The sequence below is a fragment of the Prionailurus bengalensis genome, chromosome B3, assembly GCF_016509475.1.
Source record: "Prionailurus bengalensis isolate Pbe53 chromosome B3, Fcat_Pben_1.1_paternal_pri, whole genome shotgun sequence".
Classification (NCBI taxonomy): Eukaryota; Metazoa; Chordata; class Mammalia; order Carnivora; family Felidae; genus Prionailurus; species Prionailurus bengalensis.
The window spans coordinates 60,672,037-60,694,766 of NC_057355.1; the positions used below are offsets into that span (position 1 = coordinate 60,672,037).

General features: G+C 39.0%; 1 protein-coding gene across 1 annotated transcript in view; it reads left to right on the top strand.

Moving 5' to 3' along the window:
- The first annotated feature begins 11,821 nt into the window (after positions 1-11,821).
- The window catches only part of TTBK2 (tau tubulin kinase 2), a 169,629-nt gene continuing 158,720 nt past the window's right edge, over positions 11,822-22,730 (top strand). Inside the window, exon 1 of the mRNA XM_043554114.1 lies at positions 11,822-11,928. The gene's annotated coding sequence lies outside the window, so the exon portion shown is untranslated. The remainder of the gene's footprint in view (positions 11,929-22,730) is intronic.

Consider the following 22,730-nt stretch of genomic DNA (forward strand, 5'->3'; position numbering starts at 1 on the left):
ATATTGAAGAAACTCTAAGAAAATACTAATGAGAAAAGAAAGCTGCAGAACAGTCAGTGCATGAAGTGCTGCTTGCTATTTGTGTAAAGAAAAAGAATCGGTAGCTGTGTTTGCATATGGGGCAGAAAGCTACACAAGAAATCAGTAATTAGAGTAGGTGAATTGAGTGGCTGGGGGTCATGCATGAGATCATGACCTGAGCCAAAGCCAGACACTTAACCGACTGAGCCACCCAGGCACCCCTGCTGTTTTAGCAATTTTTGAATATTGAACCATGTGAATATATTCTCTGTTAAACAAACAAGCACACAAACCAACCAAATCAGGGGGAAAGAAGATGGTCTGCCAAATCCTTCTCCTGACATTTTTAGTCAGAGCAGATGAGCATTTTTCTGGTCAGGAAAGAATAGGCAAGAGGCAGCTGAGAATATAACTTTCTAAGATCCTTTCAAGAGGAATCTTAGGGCAGGTATCAACACTGTGAAGCAAGGGCCGTGGAAAGGTGAGACTTGAGCAGGTCAAATTGCCCCATCCAATGGCCTCTCCTGGATACTGTCCCACCATCTTCCTTTTAAATATTGACTTTTCTCCAGGTTCCAATCTTGCCCTCTAGCCTTTTTGCTCTGTAAGCTCTTCCTTGTGGATTTCATCCATGAAAAACATTGATTCTAATTAGGGGCAGAATTAAATGACAAAAGAGAGAGAGATATTAAACTATTTGTTGAACAGCAGCTAATATTGTTTAGAGCTCAGTTTTATGGTGTACGAGAGGGCCTCACACTTGGATGAGTTGGTATACAGTAAGTTAAAGGTATATTTGTTTATTCTTGGATTCTTGTCGTTTTTTCCTTATTGTGTGTACATGACTCTGGGCTATGTAGGCACAGTGTAAAAGTTAACAAGTTTACTCTTGCTGAGTGGGGCTTTATAATCTGGAAAAAGCCAACAGTCATTGTCCAGTGTATACAAGAGCAAAAGGTCAAAGCAACAATTAGATGAGTATAAAATAAGGCTGATCTGAAATTTTTTAATGTTTATTTTGAGACAGAGAGTGAGAGAAAGAGACACATGTGAACAGGGGAGAGGCAGAGAGAGAGAGAGAGAGAGAGAGAGGAGGAGAGAGAATCCTAAGCAGGTTTTGCACTGTCAGCACAGAGACCAGCTTGGGACTTGATCTCACAAAGAGTGAGATCGTGACCTGAGCCAAAAGCAACATTCTGATGCTTAACCGACTGAGCTTCCCAGGCACCCCTGATTTGAACTTTTTGTTTTTGGTTATAATTCTTAGCAAACATGACACAAACTATAGGGATTTGCAGCCAATTCTTGAAGGAATCCTAAACTTCTAACATAAAATTAATGATTGGTGCACAAATGACAAAAGCAAGAATATATCAATGAATAATATAATTAATGAAAATTAAACGTTGCAAGAAAATTTGAGAGTGAACTCAAGTGTTACTTTTCAGGAAGTTTTTCTTAACTCTGTGGTAGGTAGAATAATGTCCCCTTCTCTCTACAAACTGTCCATGTACTAACCAGGAATGTTACCTTACATTGTGATTGGGTCTTTGTAGATGTGATTCAGGGTGTGGACCTTGAGATGGGGAGATTATCCTGGATTATCCAGGTAGACCCAGTCTAATCACATGAGTCCTTAAAAGTGAGGGAGGTAGAAGAGTGGGTCAAAGGGATGTGCCATGAGGACTTTGCCCACCAGTGCCATGACCTTGTAGATGGAAAAATGGGGCCAAAAGCCAAGGAATGTGGGCAGCCTCTTGAAGCTGAAAAAAACAAGGGATCTGATTCTCCCCTTGAGTCTCAGAAAGGAACTGAGGCCTGCTCACATCTTGATTTTAGCCTAGTGAGACCCATTTCAGATTTCTGACTTACAAAACTCTAAGATAATGAATTTGTGTTGTGTTAAGCCATTGTGTTTCTCGTAATTTGTTGTATCAGTCTAGAAAACTAATCCATTCCTCTCAACCCTGGGTAGAATTGAACAATCCCTAAATTTACACACACCCCCCCCCCCCCCCCCCCCGCCACCGATCCTGTGTAGACATCTACCAGAGGACCCATTTCCAAAATGGCTCACTAACATGTTTGTCAAATCTTTTTTTCAAATATTCTATTGTGAATATTTTCAAACATACCTCAAAGTTGAAAGAAATTTACAGTGATCATCTATATACCACCACTTAGATTCTACCAATAATAATTTAGTATCCTTGCTTTGTCACATATCTATCTGTCCGTCCCTCTATTAATCCGTCTATATAACTTATTTTTTGGATGCATTTCAAAGTAAATTGCAGATATCAATACATATCCCCCTGTATATTTTAGCATGCATATAATTAGCTAGAATTCAATATTTGTTTACAGGTCTTTTCCTTTGGGTATAAAATTGGAATGAAATGTACAAATCTTAAGTTTACTTTCACTGAATTTTGACAAAAAGCACCTGTGTAACTTGAAGCTCTGTCAAGATACAGAACATTATCATCACCTGTCTTCCCCTTGGAAGTTAATCCCTTTCCCCACCTCCACAGAGATTGCAACCACTATAGCAACCACTGTTGTAATGTTTTTCTACCATAGATTAGTGTGTCCTGTTCTAGAGCTTTATATAACTGGGAGAATATAAACTATTTTCTGTAAGACTTCTTCATATAAATAGAATCATATGAACTTTTTGTGTAAGGTTTCTTTCATTCAGCCTATTGCTTCTGGGATTAATCCCTGTTGTTGTGTGGTCCCGTTCCTTCTTATTGTTGATGAGTATTTCTTTTTGAATATAGCACAGCTTGTTATCTATTCTCTCTTATTGACAGATACCTGCGCTTTTCCCTACTTTGGGCTATCATAAATAAAGCTGCTCCAAACATTCTTGAGTTGGTATTTTTGCAAACACATATTTTTCTCTTGGGTAGATATCTAGAAGTCAGATTGCTAAAAACAGGGTAAATGTATGTGCAGTTTTAAAGAAACTTCCAGATATATTTTTTTCAATGTGGATGGACCATTTTACATTTCAACCAGCAATATATGGGAGTTCTGGTTGCTCTATCCTCAAATGTTTGGTGCTGTTAGTCTTTTTTAATTTTAGCAAGTGGTGAATATGTTTGTTTTGTCCATTTTTCATTGTTTTTTGTTCTTCCCCATAGCCTGGATTTTTAAGAGTTTTTAATATATTCAAGATATTATCTCTTATCTGTGAAACATATTCCAAATATTTGATTTTGGTCATTTTTACTTTATGGTGATTCATGTCATGGAAAGATATTTAAAGTTTTGTAGTAGTCTTTCAATTTGTTTTCATTACATTTGGATTCTGAGTCATAGTTTAAAAGCTTCTTCTCACCCAGGTTTGAAGAAACCCATCCATGTTTTCTTCTAGTGCTTGTATAGTTTCATTGTTGATATTTACATCTCTGATCCATATGGACTTTATTTTTGACTGTGGCCGTATTTTACTTTTATATTTTCCTTTTTAAAATTTTTTTTAAAGTTTATTTATTTATTTTGAGAAAGAGAGAGAGGGAGCGTAAGTGGGGGAGGAGCAGAGAAAGGGGAGAGGGAGAGAATCTCAAGCAGGCTCCACACTGCCAGTGCAGGGACCAATGTGGGGCTTGAACTCACAAACTGTGAGAACATTATCTGAGCCGAAACCAAGAGCCAGACGCTTAACCAACTGAACCACCCAGGCACCCCTATTTTTATATTTTTCAAATGGCTGTTTTTGGTCATCTGAACACAAGTTCTATAAAGATCTATCTTTGTCTCAACTCTTTGAAATGCCATTTTTATCATATATTAAACATAGTTGAGTCTATTTCCAAACTCCCTATTCCAACTACAATTGAAGGTTTCAAAATTTTATTTTTCCAGAAATGAATTCCTTAAAAATCTGTGTGAGCAAGTAAAATAAAACTTCAATTTACTTTTCAAAAAAAAAAAAAAAAAAAAGGAGGTATAAGGATAGCATCTTTCCGCAAGAGAGTAGGCTAGAGCTCATCTTCAACTGAATCTAGACACCAACACTTACTTGCAACCATGAATTAACCAGAGCAAGCTTATGGACACCCAATGATGGATGCAGTGCTGAGAATAGGCAAGGACCCTATTTGAGTGCTGTGTATAAAGACAGACTGGCCCCAGAACCTAAAAACTCCAGTTTCTGGCCCTATATTGTTATTACAGTAAATTTAGCAGGATTTTTCTCTTTTCTCTTTCTCTTTTCTTCTGTAACCTCCACACAGGTAGAAAAAAAATCACAGGGAATTTTTTTCTTTAAAAAAAAAAATTTAATGTCTATTTTTGAGAGAGACAGAGCGTGAGTTGGGGGAAAGGGAGTAGGGAGCAGAGAGAGAGGGAGTCACAGAATCTGAAGCAGGTTCCAGGTTCTAAGCTGTCAGCACAGAGCCTGATGCAGGACATGAACTCACAAACTGTGAGATCATGACCTGAGCCGAAGTCAGACACTTAACCCATTGAGCCACCAGGTGCTGCCCCTGTTTGTTTTCTAATAATCATCCTTCGTTATGTTTCTGGGTAAGAAGTAAAGAAAATCAAAGAGCAATATATAATCATCTTAATACAAAAGATGCAGAAAAAGACAAACCCAAAGGTGGTGACAGCACTTGTTTGGAAGTTAATACAAAGTATGAGGGCACTTGTATTTTTGTATTATTAATATTTAATTTTTTGCATTCATTTATTTAAAAATACCGAGTGTATTTAATAAATACAAAGTGAAGAAAGTATGGAAAATACATAGTGTAAGAAATGATTCTTCTATACTTATAGAAAGAAATAAGATATATGTACCAAAAATATAATTCAAAATTGTCTATATAGGAACAACATCTAATATTTTTTTAATCCTCCATAAGATACCATACAATACCTTGATGTAAATACCCAATAAATTTCTGGGAATTTTATTTGGCATCTGCAAATATATTTTATTTTGCAGAACATACAGTGTCCAAATATCACCACCAGGAAAATATTTTTAAAGATCATCTTTGTCATCGTGATCATCAGGTTTCTAAAAATTTTTAAAATCCCTAGCCATCGGATAATCTGCTTTCGTCAGTAAGATAAGATAGAAGAGACCATTCTGTTTTATTTCAATATAGCTGGCAGTGGAATACTATGATCACTAGGGTGCGCTATTAGCATCCCCAGCCAGTTAGTCTTCCAGGCAGTAGAGCCTGAAAATCACAGAAAGATGTCCCATGTTTCCAGCAGTTTATTGCTGAACCAGACTGAAATTCACTGAACCTTTTCCAGGCCATCATAGGAACACACCAGGAATCACATTACCTCACCACTTTGTCATTTGAAATTTGTTAACTATAAGGGTGCCTGGGTGGCTCAGTTGGTTAAGCCACCTACTCCTGATTTTGGCTTAGGTCATGATCTCAAGGTCCATTTGATTGAACCTGAGCGGGGCTCTGCGCTGACAGCATGGAGCCTGCTTGATTCTTTCCCTCCCTCTCTGCCCCTTCCCCGTTCACACTTTCTCTCCCTTTCTCAAAACAAACAAACAAACAAACAAACAAACAAACAAACAAACAAACAAAGGGGTACCTGGGTGGCTCAGTAAGTTAAGTGTCTGACTCTTAATTTCAGCTCAGGTCATGATCTCACGGTTGTGAGATTGAGCCTTGTGTCAGGCTCTGTGCTGGGTGTGGAGTGTGCTTAAGATTCTCTTCCTCTCCCTTTGCCCCTCCCCTCTTTCTCTCTCAAAAAATAAAAATGAAAACATGCTTATAATTAGTATTTTATAAATGCAACTGCAAACTAACTTTTAGTTTCTTTTCTAATTTTACTAGTTCTAATCAGTGTTCATCTTCTCTGATATTACACTCTATTTTAATTATTATCAAACACAAACTGATATTCAATATGTTAAAAGATAATAGATACATATACTCAAAACTGAGTATATCCTCCCACCCCCAGGTTTCTCTTGCTTATTTCTTCTTGAAATTTAAAATATTATAAAGCCTTTCACAACCAAAGATGAAGTTGATTTCAAAAACATAAATACTTGTGGGGTGCCTGGGTGGCTCAGTTGGTTGTGTCTGATTCTTTTTTCTTTTTTGTAGAGAGAATCTTTTTTTTTTTTAATCTTTATTTTTGAGAGAGAGAGAAAGACAGAGCATGAACGGGGGAGGGTCAGAGAGAGAGGGAGACACAGAATCTGAAGCAGGCTCCAGTCTCCAAGCTGTCAGCACAGAGCCCAACACGGGGCCTAAACTCATGAGTCGTGAGACCATGACCTGAGCAGGAGTCAGACAGTTAGCCGACTGAGCCACCCAGGTGCCCAGTCCAACTGTTGATTTTGGCTCAGGTCATGATCCCACTCATGTTCTCTCTCTAAAATAAAACAAAACCCCACAAATACTTGACGTAGTTAACGTATTTGGTATGAATGCATCTCTGTCAAAATTAGAATGCAACTAACACTGGCTTAAAGAGGTCTAGCTTTCAGAGGACCCTAAGGATTTGGCTGGCTTGTGGGCTATAGTTTACTGACTCCTGTTCTAGAGCATCTATATATGATACAGAATATACTTTTATCATTGTTGTTACTGCAATGCATTGCAATAGGATTTGCATGTTTGCTGATCCATCGTGAAACCCTTAAGGACAGGGGCTGAGTTTATTCATATTTGTTTTCCCAGTACCTAGCAGAGTAGTTGGCATTAATGGGCCCTGAAAATTTTTGTTTAGTGGATTAAGCAATATTTAAATAGAAGCTCACTAGATTGATGAAAAATTTTATCAACAGGGCTGTTTCCTGGTTTGTGGAAATACTTGAGCACCAGTTCACTATTGTTTCATGCTTCAAAGGATTGTGCAGAGTTCTTAAAAACAGATTTATTGAGATAGAATTCATATATCATATGATCCACCCGTTTAAAGTATACAATTCTGACATTTGTTGTTGTTGTTGTTGTTGTTGTTGTTGCTGTTGCTGAGGTATAATTGACATAACATTAGACTAGTTTCAGGTATACTAGGTATACTAGGTATAGTGAGATTTGTTTTTGAAGAGAGTGGTGGAAAGCAAAAGGGAAGGGGTCTCTTTTCCTTGAATTGCACCCTAGTTTGTTCCGTGTGGTGCTGTCCTCCTGATAATGATATAAATAACCCATCTAGATGGTTTTCTGTTTGGATTAGGGGGAAGTTAGAAAGTAGGAAACCATTGGGTGTCTAAAGATCGGTAGAGGAGGCCACAAATGGAGGTAGAGAGAAAGAAAAAGCATTCTCTAATATGTGATTTATTCTGTGCTAGGAGAAAAAAGGTGTGTTGAAAGGCGCTATTATGTTCTAGGTGGGGAATCAGCATAAATCTGAAATCTGCTCATTATCCTTGAATGTGCTCTAAGACTGATCCTAGGACCAGAGTCTCATTCTTTCAGACTCAGTTATCCAGGGCAGATATCCCTAGACTTGAATCATTCCTCATTCTCTTATTTTTGTAAATTTTATTGCACTGGTTATGAATTGCTGCATGACAAATTGCCCTCCAAAACTAAGTGCTTAAAGTGACAGTAAACATTTGTCGTATCACACAGTTTCTGTGGGTCTGGATTTTGGGAATGGCTTAGGTGGGTAGTTCTGGACTGGGGTGTCTCACAAGATGGCAGTCAAGATGCCAGCTGGGCCTGCAGTCATCTGAAGGCTTGGCTTAGGGTGGAGGATATGTTTTCAAGAATGGCTCATTAACATGGCTGGCAATCTGGTGCTGACTGTTGAAATGCCTCAGTTCCTGGCCAGGTGGCCACTCTTAAGGGCCACCTGCTTAAACATCCTGATGTTACGGCAAATGGCTTCCCTCTAAGAAAGTGATCCAAGAGAGCATAAAGCAGAAGCTGCAAAGTCTTTATTTTTTTTTAATTTTATTTAAATCTGAGTTACTTAACATTAATGTAATAATGGTTTTAGGAGTAGAATTTAGTGATTCATCACTTACATGCAACACCCAGTGCTCATCACAAGTGCCCTCCTTAGTATCCATCACGCATTTAGCCTGTACCACTGCCCACCCCCCTCAGCAGCCCTTAGTTTGTTCTCTGTATTTAAGAGACTCTTATGGTGTGCCGCCCTCTCTGTTTTTATCTTATTTTTCCTTCCCTTTCCCTATGTTCACCTGTTTTGTTTCTTAAATTCCACATATGGGTGAAATCACAAGGTATTTGTCTTTCTCTGACTTACTTCACTTAGCATAATACTAGCATTAATACTAGTAACATAATTCTAGTTCCATCCACATTGTTGCAAATGGCAAGATTTCCCTCTTTTTGATCACCAAGTAGTATTCCATCGTATATATATACAACATCTTCTTTATCCATTCATTAGGCAATGGACATTAGGGCTCTAATAAGCAATAATTTGGTTCTTGTTGACAGTGCAGAAACTGCAAAGTCTTTTATAATATGGTCTTGGAATTTACATACCATAAGTTCTGAAAAAGTCTATTAGTTACACAGATTAGCCCAATTCAGTATGGGAGGGACTACACAAGGGTGAACATACCAGGAAGAAGGGATCATTGGAGGCCATTTTAGAGGCTGGCCACTATATTTATTTAAAAAAATGTGTATGCATATATATATGTGCTTGGGTGGCTCAGTTGGTTAAGCGTCTGACTCTTGATTTCAGCTCAGGTCATGATCTCATGGTTTCTGGGATCAAGCCCTGCATAGGGCTCTGTGCTGACAGCAAGGAGGCTGCTTGGGATTCTCTCTCTCCCTCTCTCTCTGCCCCTCCCCTGCTTGCTCTCTCTCAAAATAAATAGATACACTCAAATATACATATATATTTGAGATCTATCTATCTATCTACCTACCTCAAAAGGGATTCCTTAACTCTAGTACCAGCTCTTCAGTAATATATTACCTTGCCATTTATTCTAACTGAAAAATACCTTTTGGGACAGTTCAGTACTTTTTTTTTTTTTTTTTGGCTTAAAAAAGGTGATTTTATTAAAGCACAGAGACAGGACCCATGGGCAGAAAGAGCTGCCTCAATACTTCTTAAATGGAAAAGACCAAGGAAAAGGGTGACCTGGTGAGCTTTTCTTTGGCCAGTGGGTTTCACAGGATTCCCACTCCTGTGGCATTTTCACCATTTATTTATTTACTTATTTATTTATTTATTCATTACTGTCTATTAATTCTTACACTTCCTACTCTGAGATACACTGTTACCCTATTCTTAAGATACTCATCCTAGAGCAATTCCCTCTGCACTGCATTAAAAAATTTTTGTTGTTCTCGATACGCAGCTACTGGATTGTTTTCTCACATACTTTGCTATTACCTTACCCTTCATGGATTTGCAAATGGAGTTGGTTACAAAATAACAATCAGAAAAATAATCATCTTTCCATATTTGGAGAATCCAGCTGTACCTACTGATTCATTTAAAATAAACAAAATAATAGTTCTGTGAATACATTAATTAAAACTCTTACCCATGATAGCAGAGATTTTATCTGTGTAGCTTGAAGAGGACGCACTGTATTTGCTGAGTGAAAAATACTATCTTGAACTGAGAATAGCTATTTGAAATATTGCTAGGCATAATTTCAATGAATCTGAACTTTTCCCCTATAAACTTCTTTAATTTTAAAGAAAAACATTTGCAGAAACCCTAATCCTTTCCAATTCAAATTACTTGCCAAGCCAATATTCTGAAGTGAACTATATTCCATTGGACAAAGTAATGGGAAAAACAACTTGTAGTTTTAATCAGTGGAAAGGAAGCAATTTGGCTTCTTTAAGTTTGAACAGAACAAGATAAGCTGCGTCATCATCAATTGCCTTTAATGTGCATAATGTACACTTTGTCCTGCTTTTTATCCAAGGATCTAGGCATGACAGAGGTGTCTGTTGTTTTTTTTTAAAGAACGTGGAGAGGCTGTGGCATTTCCTGAATAAGAAGAAACAGATTCTATAACAGTTCTGAGATTGAACATAGGATTTATTATTAACCTTTCCATAGCTTCAATCATTAGCTTCAATCATAATGTCACTTGAGTGAAGAAAAATATTTAATGTAAGATGAAGCTTGTAAGTCATTGCATCCTTTCAGTCCATGGCAGACTCCTGGGAGTCATTTTGATTATTAAATAAAAAAAAGCATTGGACACAGGAGTAAGTTTAAGAGACCTGAGTTTTGAGGTGTCTGGCTGGCTCAAGCAGAGGAGTGAGCAACTCTTGATCTTGGGGTTGTGAGTTCAAGTCTTATGCTGGGTATAAAGATTACTTAAAATAAATAATTAGGGGCACCTGTGTGTCTCAGTCTTGAGCATCTGACTGTTAATTTTGGGTCAGGTCAAGATCCCAGGATGGTGGGATCCAGCCCTTGCCACTGGCTGTGCCATGAATGAGGGGCCTGCTTAAGATTCTCTCTCTTGCTCTGCCCCTCTCCCCCGCTCACGCGCTCTCTCTCTCAAATGAAAATAAAATAAATAATTGCAAAACAACAAGTAAACAAGAGACCTGAGTTTTGGCTTGGCCACTAATTAGTTTTATGGCCTTGGAAAGTTGCTTAACTTCTTTTGAGATTTTTCTTCTCTAAATTGGTGGGTAAGGATGGGAGAGAGGCTTAATCTTAAGGTTTCCTCTTCACCAAAGAGCTTGACACAATTAACACCTAATACAAATTTATCCCACACAGCCTCATTGCCCTGCTCTCCTTCGCTTTTCCTTGAAAGTCTTCGAGGGACTCCCGCAATTGTCTTGCTTAGATTCCTATCCTGGCCCTCACAAGGGCTGTGTATCCTTTGCTAGTGGTGTTTGAAAAAGGTAAGGAAGCTTCGTTTTTCACGGGTTGCAGTAAGGACACTTCGGGCTCCAGGCTGGTAGTCTTTTCTGGAGGTCTCGGTCTCCTTTCCTCCTTCTACCATTAGGCCTCTTCCTAGTGCCCGCCGGTGATTAGCTTCCTGTTAGGCGGTTCTGGGGATGGCGCCAATTTGCCAGATCCTGGCAGCTCTGGTTCTGAGGAGGTGGCATGGTAGGGCCTCACGGTTTGGGGCCCTTCTTCGTGACTCCTTCAGTGGAAATTCGTATCGTGACAACGCATTTCCGATTTTCTTCCAAAAAGCCCAAACCTGGGGTCACAATCATGCCTCTATAAGCAAGTTAACTACTGAGCTAAGAGGACACCAACGTGGGCCAACCACTAGTCTCAGGAGCTCTACTTCAAAGCTCCGGACCCACAGGCAGTTGCGGCTGTGGCTGGAACTACAAGGCCCAGAATTCCAGCGCGCACGCGCGCTGCCATTGTGATGCTCCTTTCCCGGTAACTCGCCCTCTCAGGCAAACCTGAAGATAGCGGCAATTCTCCGGTGGGGGGCGGAGACGCTCTCTGCCTGACTCTCCGCCCCCGTCGTGATAGGCAATGGGACCAGCCAACCGACGTGGCGGGTTTGGGTCGTGCTCTCCAATCAGCACCTGCGGCGGAGAGGTGGGCGTGCGCACTGGCAGGGCAGGTGGGCTAGGCTGTGTCGGGTTGCGAAGGGGGAGAATAACGTCGGGTCGGGTCAGCGGGCGCTGCAGTAGTCGCCGCAGCGGCGATGGGAGCGGTGGGGACGAGGCGGCGGCGGCGGCGGCAGGAGGAGGAGCAGGGGCTGGCACAAGAGCAGCGGCTGGGGGCGGCCAGCAGCAGCATTAACAGCAGCCGCAGCCGCCGCCGCCGCCAGTAAACGCGGACGGCACCCGAGGGGACTACCCAGCCGGCCGGCCCTCGAAGCCGCGCTCGGCTCCCGCCGCAGTCGGCGGCGGGGGATGGGCAGGCGGCGGCGGTCCCGCCTGCTGAGGGTTGATCCCTGTCGGTCCTGGTCCTGAGCTGGATCCGAGCCCTCCGCCCGAAATCCCTGCGTCCGCCACAGCCCAGGTAGGACACACCCCCCCGAACCCCCCGGGCGCCTCTGGGGTGCCCCGGGCCCCGCCCTCCCCCAGTCCTGACCCCCTCCTCCAGCCGCACCCCTCGCGGAGTGACCGACCCTGGTGCGGAGGGGAAGGGTACGAGAGTCTCCTCGGTAGCTGCCCACGCCCTGGGCTTGTGCCAGACCTAGTCACTCCACCTCGGAGACAGTCTGCTTCTACACCGTTTACCCGAAGGCTTGTGCCCTGTTTCCCGAGAGCCTTTCGGTGTCTTGACTGAACTTGGAGGGTCACGAAGCTTCGTCTGTTTCTCTCTCTGTAGGTGACCCATATATTGCTTGTATTTATGCAGCTTCTGGTACCAGGGCTGAGCACAGAGGGTTCTCAGGATACACTGAGCGCTTCTTTCGCACCCCGCCTCCCCAAATATAATAGAAGGAGGCATGGGACTATGCATTCTGTTTGCTGTGTAGTAACGACAATGAAGGCCATGACTTTCTGATACTTAAGGTGCAAAGTAATGACCTGAAGGATTTGCCTGCCATTTGCCTGGACTAAGATGATGTTGACACCCTGGGTGCTGTGGGAGGGACAAAAGACTCCACACGTTTGTACTGTCAAATCAGAGAAGTAAATAATCCATTGGATGCCAGGATACTTTATCGCGCAGTGAAGTTAATTTTGTTTCAGTCGTGGCTGCATTGGAGGTAAAAATGACATTGAGTTGTACTTTGCTTTGAATTAAAGTTGATAGGTGGCAGCAATCCCGGTATTAACTCTTCTCATCCTTAGCTTTAGAAATTGTTCTTTAAACATGAGAGAGAGCAGTTTTCTTATAGTCTATGTATTATGTAAAGATGTTTTGGTATTCAGTAGAAATTGAGATTTTGAAATCCAAAAAAACTGAAATACACGAGGATCACATTATTATGAATGGGCGCATGTACACATACACGCAGGGAGAATCCACTCTGTGTTTTGTTAATGTGTGTTCTGAGCCATTAATAACAGTTGCATTGGTTTCTAAACACTGATTTGCCAGAATAGACCACAAAGAAAGATGTGTTTCCTGTTTTCTTTTGGCTCAGTAGAATAATGTTCTCTTTGGGGGGAAAGGAGAGATGGGAGATTGATTTTAAAGTATCGAGGGAATTGAATGTTATGTATTTCTTATAAAGAAACAGTAATGTTGACAAATATTACTAATATGTCTAATCTTGAAGAACTAACTCTAGAAATTTTTCAAATAATAAGTGTACTCATTTCCATGGCATATTGTGATCCATTCAAATTGAAAACATACCAAAAGGAACCTTTAATTTAGAAAGTTATGTTTTCCTGTATGATGTATCTTGATCAAGGCCCTGAAAGGGATGTCTGAAGCATGCTTATAAAGGAAAGTTTCTCATTCTTTTATGATAGAATGTTAGGAAATGTTTTTTTCTCTTTCAGTTTTAGAAACATAAAAGAAATTGAAGTCCCTAGCTTCATTAATTTAATTTATAATATCAAATTGAAATAAATCTGATCTTCAGTAAGGAGCTAAAAATAATAGATCTTGCTTATGCTCTTGTACTGTGGTTAATACATAATTTAGTAAATTCTCTATTGTACTATATATGATTTCAGATTTTGTGTCTTTTTTTTGACTTAAAAAAATACTGATTATTTTAATGCCTCAAGAAATCTCCATGAGAACACGCTCATTTGCTTTAGCAAATTGAACTCAATTATAATAGGGCTTCAAATAGTTTTAAATGTAGAGTTGGAAGTGAAGTTTGTATAATTTAGACAAATTTGAAAGTATTTTACCTCAAAAAAATGGGCTAAAAGGTGATAATTAGTGATAGATTGTTGGTTTTTCAATGTAAACAAATCTTACAGAGCTTAGTTCACTATCACGGAATCTAACTTTGACAGGGGCAGTCAATTCTTTATATTTTATAACCTTAAAAAGTACTATATAGAGATGACAACTTGATTACAACTTGTGAGAGACTTTGACCTGGAACCACCCAACTAAGACACTCTTAGATTCCTAATCCTCAGAAACTCTGTGAGTTAATGAATGTTTGTTGCCTAAAAACAAAAAGCAATGTATAACAAGGGAAAAATTTTAATGACCATTATTGAACTAGTGTGGGTTGAATTGATTCACGAAATAAAATAGCCTTTTAGAATTAATGGAAAATATAGCTTACATCCTTCCCCACTCTTAAAGAAGTCTCCTGTAGAAAAATTCTTTTATAGATATGTGGCAAACAACTTTACAATTTGGGCTTTATAATTTGAACTTTACAATTTAAGTTACTCACAATGATTCTAGTCATGTATTCCTTTTTTTTTTTTTTCTCTTCTTGAGGTTTTTGAGAAATACTCAACATATAGCTGGAGTTGTGTCCGTTTATTTGATTAGTAATATTGCAGGATATCTTCAATGTATGAATTTTTGAAATTAAACATATTTATGCTATTTTACTTCCTTGTCGTCCTTTTTTTGTTGTTGTTATGCAGTGTATTGTAAATAATAGCGATGGCAGTGGTGGATTCCAACCCCGACCCCCCCCTCCCCCCGCCCCACCTGAGGCTTCAGTGGATAGAATCCTTGTGTTGAAAATACTTTTATAACTTTTATTTGTAAATGTTCAGTGTTTTCAGGTTAAATGTCATACTTCCATGTTTGAGACAAGAGTCTTTAAGTCTGTATAAAAAAGTTGAGTTTTTTAGAGCTAACTTTTGAGCATATGAACAACACATGTAGTATTGCCACTCAAAAGTTACTGTCTTCCTTGGGGTGCCTGGGCGGCTCAATCTTTTGAGCGTTGGACTCTGATTTCAGCTCAGGTTGTGATCCCAAGTTGTGGGATCAAGCCCGGTGTCAGGCTCTGCTTGGTCATGGAGCCTGTGTGCAATTCTCTCTCCCTCTCTCTCTTTTTCTCTCCCTCTCTCTCTCTTTCTCCTTCTCCTTCTCTGCCTCTCTCCCCTGCCCCTTGCGCTCTTTCTCTCTCTCTCTCTCTTTCTCAAAAAAAAAAAAGTTTCTGTCTTCCTTAATATCTGGTGATCTTATTGTAGGTTTAAAATACAGGTTGAAGGGTGGCTGGCTGGTAGAGCATGTGACTGTTGATCTTGGGGTTGTGAGTTCAAATCCCACCTTGGGTGTAGAGATTACTTAAAAAAAATAAAAATCTCTAAAATACATACTGAAATTAAATTATTTACGTAATGTGAATATCAATTTTGCCAGAAAATTTCATCTTTTAAATCGGTGATTTTTAAGCAGATTTCTTGGTATATTTTCATTTATGTTTTATGACTATGGTAAACATAGTTATTCTTCTCTTTGTGGTTATTTTATATGTTCTTTTTTTTTTTTTTTTAATTTTTTTTTTTCAACATTTATTTTTATTTTGGGGACAGAGAGAGACAGAGCATGAACGGGGAAGGGGCAGAGAGAGAGGGAGACACAGAATCGGAAACAGGCTCCAGGCTCGGAGCCATCAGCCCAGAGCCTGACGCGGGGCTCGAACTCACAGACAGCGAGATCGTGACCTGGCTGAAGTCGGACACTTAACCGACTGCGCCACCCAGGCGCCCCTGTTCTTTTTTTTTTTTAATGGTTGTTAATTTTTAAGAGAGAAAGAGACAGAACACAAGCAGGGGAGGGTCAGAGAGAGAGGGAGACACAGAATCTGAAGCAGGCTCCGTGCTCTGAGCTGTCACCACAGAGCTGGACATGGGGCTTTAGCCCATAAACAGTGACATAATGAGTGACCTGAGCTGAAGTCAGATGCTCAACTGACTGAGCCACCTAGGTGCCCCTGTTCTGTTTGTTTGCTTTTTTTTAAATGTTTATTTATTTTGAGAGAGAGCACAAGCAGGGGAGGAGCAGAGAGAGATGGAGTGAGAGAGTCCCAAGCAGGCTCCGCACTGCCAGCACAGCGCCCTATGCAGAGATGGAGCTCACAAACTGTGAGATCATGACCTCAGGTGAAATCAAGAGTTGGACTTGTATTGAATTTTTTTCATGATTTTTTTTTTTTAACCTTTGTATATGAGATCCTCGATGTTTTGGGATGTTGATAGTTCCTTTTTATTGTATTAAGAAATTCACTTTCACTTAGATTTAAACTTCCCATGGTAAAAAATTAAGTGTTATGGGGCACCTGGGTGGTTAAGTTCATTAAGCCTTCAAATTCAGGTCAGGTCATGATCTCATGGTTCGTGAGTTAGAGTCCTGCATCAGACTCTCTACTGTCAGCCTGCTTCCTATGCTCTCTCTCCGCCCCCCCCCCCCCATGTGTGCGCGCATGCGCGCGCTCTCTCTCTCTCTCTCTCTCTCTCTCAAAAATAAACATTACAAAAAATTAAGTGTTCTTTGAAAAGAAGGTGTCTTAGTGTCTTCTGAATAGGAGGTGGTAGGGGAGCCTGGGTGGCTTAGTTAGTTAAGCATCCGACTTCAGCTCAGGTCATGATCTCATGGTTTGTGGGTTCAAGCCCCAAGTTGGGTTTTACACAGACAGCTCAGAGCGTGGATGGAGCCTGCTTCAGATTCTGTGTCTCACTTTCTCTCTGCCCCTTCCCTTTTCTCTGTCCTTCCCCTTCTCTCTGTCCCTCCCTTCTCTCTCCCCCTCCCTGAGTTCTCTCCCTCTCTCTCAAAAATAAAGAAGTAAAGATTAAAAAAAAAAAAAAAAAAAAAAAAGAATGGGAGGTGGTAGCTTTTCACTCTCTCTGGTAAGCTTTCAGGATTTAACTGTGTTTTAGGAATCAGCATTTTTGTTTTATAGAAAGTTTGCACCTTAATGAAAATAAGAATTGGTATTTTTAAATGTTTGAAATAGAAAATTTATTTGCCATTATATGTATTTTTACCAGAATGCTTTTTACCATTTTTTTTATATAGAAGTATATGGTTGGTACAAAATGTTACTTTAGTTTCATATGTACACAACTTATATGTAACACTATGCCCACCACAAGTGTACCTACCATATGTCACCATACAGTGCTATTATAGTACCATTGCCTATATTTCCTATGCTGTACCGTTTATTCCCATGACTTATTCATTCCATAACTGGAAGCCTGTACCTCCCACTCCCTTTTACCCATTTTGCCCCCTGCCCTTGGCAACCCTCAGTTTGTTCTTTGTATTTATGGGTCTGTTAATGCTTTTTGTTTGTTCATTTGTTTTGTTTTTTAGATTCCATATATAAGTGAAATAATATGGTATTTGTCCTTTTCTGTCTGACTAATTTCACTTAGCAAAATACCCCTTAGGTCCATCATGTTGTCACAAATGCCAAGATCTCATTGTTTTTTGTGGCTGAAATATTCTATTGTGTATATATACCACTTCTTTATCCATTCATCAATGGATGGACACTTGGTTGCTTCCTTTTATCATTTTTTTACATTTGTCTTCTTTCTGCAGTTTCAAGATAATTGCCTTTTTAAAAAAGTGATTTCACATTCTTTTCCTTGTCTTATTCATTTAAATACTGTATTTTGTTAATATTTGACATTTAGTTTTATACATGTTATATATTAAGTTGGAAAGACCCTCTTTCTTACTTTCTTTGATCCATTAAGGGCCTAGTTTCTAAAATAGTTCAGAAATGGTTTTATCAACATTTTGCAATGACCAATGAGGCAGAGGTAAGGGGAGGAAGTAGGAAAAAATGAATAGCTAAAGAGACTCTTGCCTCTCATGAAATTTGATTTGAAAAAATCATCTGGAAGCTAATTCATATGGTAGATAGTAAACTAGATTAGGACTTCATTTCTGCTGTGCTTGTTTAGCACTTAGAAAATCCAACATGTCCAAGACAAAAGTCAGCCCTCTTTTAAGTGCTTTAGTTCTCCAAATGAAGGTATTATTATTTAATCAGTTGCCCAAGCTCAAAAATCTCATTATGTATGTATATATTTTGGTTTCCTTTTTCCCCTGGTTCTACCTGCACAGAATCTCTCTTTTTTATTTCTATTGTAACTACCTTAACTTAGCCTCTTTTCACTTCATTACCTCTCCTTAAACATGTGGCAGCTCTGAACCTCATTATCTCTCCTTGGAATTATTGTAATAGCCTCATCCATTTGTTCATTAAATATTTGTTCAGCATCTATTGTGTTACTATGCTAGGGGTTAGAGATTTGGCAGTGAAAAGGACAAAAATGATGTCACTTCTGGAGCTTAACAATATAATGGAGGCAGTCTGTTATAGAATAAGGAATTCCAAGTGTTCCAAGTATCATGAAGGGAAAATGCAGACTACTGGGTGAACATATTACCAGACAGAACTAACAGTCTGGGGAGTGGGTTCAGGGAAGTAGTCTTCTGTTTTGTCATCCACAGTTTATTCTCCATATGGCAGCAGATTCAGAGGTTAATAGATATATTACAGCTATAAGCTGTTAAGTAATTAAAAATAATAATTTATTTTTAATAAGCTTTTTAAATAAAAAAATTTAATAAGAATTAAATGTTCACACAGCTTTTGAAACAGCTTCAGACAAATGCTTTCAGAACACCAGAGCATTTGAAAAATTTGGTTCTACAGAGTCTGTCCACCTCTCTGTACAGTATGAGTATCTACTTTGGGTTTTCTCAGGCTTCAGTTGCTTGAGTACTGACAGAATTCCTATGTTATGTTTCACATAGCTGTGTTTGAACCTCAGAAATGAGGACTAGGCATTACCAGTAGGAGGGTATGTATGGTTACAAAAAAGAAGTCTTCCAGGTAAGTAACTGTCTCTCTGTGGCTAGAATCTAACAGTTTATAGGTGACTTATTTTTTTTTCATTAAAAAAATTTTTTTTTAATGTTTTTATTTATTTTTTTGAGACAGAGAGAGACAGAGCATGAGTGGGAAAGGGGCAGAGAGAGAGGGAGACACAGAATCTGAAGCAGGCTCCAGGCTCTGAGCTGTCAGCACAGAGCCCGACACGGGGCTCCAACTCACAGACTATGAGATCATGACCTGAGCAGAAGTCAGACAGTTAACCCACTGAGCCACCCAGGAGCCCCTATAGGTGACTTATTAAATATACAAGTAATTAGGATATAATTTGCATATCTTTGTAAGTTTAAAAATATGTAATGCACTTGCAAATCAGAAAAAAAAAAGTCTCTTACCATATTCTGGCACCTAATTTTGGTTTAGAAAATAAAGTTACTAGATCCATTAACCTCTTCATTAATAAATGCTTGAGTGGGAGAGAGCCAAAGCATAAGAGACTCTTAAAAACTGAGAGCAAACTGAGGGCTGATGGGGAGTGGGAGGGAGGGGAGAGGGGGTGGTGGGTATTGAGGAGGGCACCTGTTGGGATGAGCACTGGGTGTTGTATGGAAACCAATTTGACAATAAATTTCATATATTTAAAAAAAATAAACATTAAAAAAAAAAAACGCTTACACAGCAAATGACTACAAACTGTTAATTATGCATCAGGATGCAATTTGAGTGCATTCTAATCTTTACTGTAACATATCATAGTACTTGACTTAACTCCTTTTTGCCTCAGTTTTGCTATTTTTAAAAAGGAAAATTAATATACTTATAATTAAAATGGAGATCATTACAGAGAAGTTTCTGTATTGATTTTTTTCCCTTTGTCTTAGTGGGAAGATCATAGACCTATAATGCTTTGTTTGGTTGATATAGCTACAGAAGATTTTACCGAAGGAACGGTCTTGTTCAGTGTTTTCATTACAATCTGGCCGTGTAAGTTACACTGTACTTTCTTTAGGGAAAGGATTTGCTTATGTGTTGTTAGTGTTGTAGCCAGGGAGAAGAGAACTAGATTGTTTACACTTTTATCCTGTTGTCAGTAATTGTAACTATACTGACTTGTAAAGTTTGTCTTTAATAGGTATTTTACTTTCTTGAATACATTTATTGAACCCAGAGAGTTTCCATGCTGCTAGAAGTGTAATTTACCTCCTGTGAAAGTTTAAAAGGAACATTTGAAGTATGAATGGTGACTAAATATTCTTTTCCTTTTGCTATCAGCAAATAGCATTAATCACAAATCTTTATCTCTTTTTAATAGCCCTTTAGAGAGGCTCTGGCCAAAAATCTTTGGGGTAAAACAAAAACAAAATCCCATGAGATTTATCCTATTCTTGACTGTTATTTCTGTTCTTTACATTAATATTATTAAGTGTCTTGAAAAACTTAGCTGTTGTGTACCTCTGTAAACTTGCATCTCTCTCTCAGCTTGTTTAAAAACATAATTGAGAGGCTCCTGGGTGGCTTGGTCAGTTGAGCATCTGACTCTTGATTTTGGTTCAGGTTATGATCTCACAGTTTGTGGATTTGAACCCTTAGTTGGGCTCTGCACTGACAGTGTGAATCTTCCTTGGGATTCTCTCTCTCCCTCTCTCTCTGTCCTAACCCCCCTTTGTGTTCTCTCTCTCTCTCTCTCTCAAAATAAATACATACAATTTTTAAACAACAAAAAAACTGAGGGGGCGGGGCAGAGACGAAGGGGGCATAAGATCTGAATTGGGCTCTGCACTGACAGCGGAGAGCCCAATGTGGGGCTCGAACTGACAAACCAGGAGATCGTGACTCGAACTGAAGTTGGGTGCTTAGCTGACTGAGCTGGACACCCCGAGATTATTTTTTATAATGTGAAAAATATATTATTTTGACTTTTGAGATAGGAGGTAGCCACTCTGCATCATACTATATTCTAATCTATTTTTGGAATACAGATTATGTATTCTACCTGTTTATATAATAGATCAGGATTACTTTGAAAGCATCTGGTCTTTTACTCTAATAATAGGAGGTGTTTGATAAATGTTTTTTTTTTTCTTATCAAATTTGAAAAAATTTAAGACCTTTTTTTCTTTAGATTTTTTTCCCCCCTAGCATGGAATCCCTCTGGGCCCAATGAGTGTATCTAGAAATTAAAATATCTGCTAAAAGTGGAAAGAAACTTTATATAAGACAGTATGGTTACAGTAACTGACAACAAAATAAAAGTGTAAACAGTCTGTTCTTTCCTTCTGGGACTCCAGTTACATTACATGTTTTAGGCTTTTTGATGTTATCCCATAACTAACTGATGATCTGTTGGTTGGGTTCCTTTTTCTCTGTATGTTTCATTTTGGATAGTTTTTTTTTTTTTTTTTTCTCTTCTCTATCTTCCAGTTTATAATCCCTTCTTTTACAGTAGCTAATCTGGTGTTAATCCTATCCAGTGTTGTTGTTTTAATGTTTATTTATTTATTTTTGAGAGAGAGAGAGAGAACACAAATAGGGGAGAAGCAGAATCTGAAGCAGGCCCCAGGCTCTGAACTGTCAGTGCACAGCCAGACTCAGAGCTTGAACTCATGAACTGTGAGATCATGACCTGAGCCAAAGTCAGACACTTAACCGACTGAGCCACCCAGGCGCTCCCCCCTCCCCCCCTTTTTTTTTTTAATCTCAGATATATACTTTTAATGTCTAAAAGTCCTTGTCTACCACTTCTATTTCTGGGTCTGTTTTTACTTTTCTTTCCTCCTTTCTGTCCTTCCTGTCCTTTTTTTTTTTTTTTTTAATTAAAGTGTATTTGATACACAATGAATGTTACGTTAGTTTCAGGTGTGTAGAATACAGTGCTAAGATAAGACTAGAGTTATGTATGCTGTGCTCACCACAAGTGTAGCTCCCATTTGTTACCATGCAATGCTATTACAATACCATTGGCTGTATTTCCTATGCTTAACCTTTCATCTCCGTGATTTATTCACTCCATTAACTAGAAGTCTATACCTCTTAATCTCCTTCACCCATTTTGCCCATCCCACCACGGCCCTCCCCTGTGGCAGTCACCAGTTTGTTCTTTGTATTTGTGCATTTACTTTTTTTGTTGTTCATTTTTTTTATTTGTTTTAGATTCCACATATAAGTGAAATCATATGGTATTAGTCTTTCTCTGACTTATTTCACAGACCTTCTAGGTCCATATGACAAATGGCAAGATCTCATTCTTTTACGGCTGAGTAATAGTCCACATTCCATATATATTCCATAATATATAACTTCTTTTTTATTCATTCATCTCTCTCTCTCTTTTTTTTTTTCTTTGAGAAAGCCAGAGAGAGAGAGCATGTGCGCAAGTGGGGGAGGGGAAGAGAGGAGAGAGGGAGAGAGAGAGAAGCTTAAGCAGGCTTCACACCCAGCATAAAATCATGACTGGAGCAGAAATCAAGAGTCGGACGCTTAACCAGTTGAGCCACCTGGATGCCCCTATTTATTCATCTCTTGATGGGCACTTAGTTTGCTTCCATATCTTGGCTATTATACATAATGCTGCAGTAAACACAGGAGTGCATATAGCATTTTGAATTAGTGTTTTCATTGGATAAATACCTAGTAGTAGAATTACTGGATCACATGGTATTTCTATTTTTAGTTTTTTGAGGAACGTGCATACTGTTTTCCGTAGTGGCTCTACGCATTTGCTTACCATCAATAGTGTACTAGAGTTCCTTTTTCTCCACATCCTTGCTGACACTTGTTATTTCTTATATTTTTGATGCTAGCACACTGACAGGTGTAAGGTGATATCTCATTGTGCTTTTAATTTTCATGTCCCTAATAATTAATGATGTTGAACATGTTTTCATGTGTCTGTTGGCCATCTGTATGTATGTCTTTACTGGGAAAATGCCTATTTGGGGCCTCTGCGCATTTTAAAATTGGATTCTTTGGATTTTTTTTTTTTTCTGTTGAGTTGTGTAAGTTGTTTATATATTTTGGATATTAACCACTTATCAGATATATTATTTACAAATAGCTTCTTCCATTCAGTTGGTTA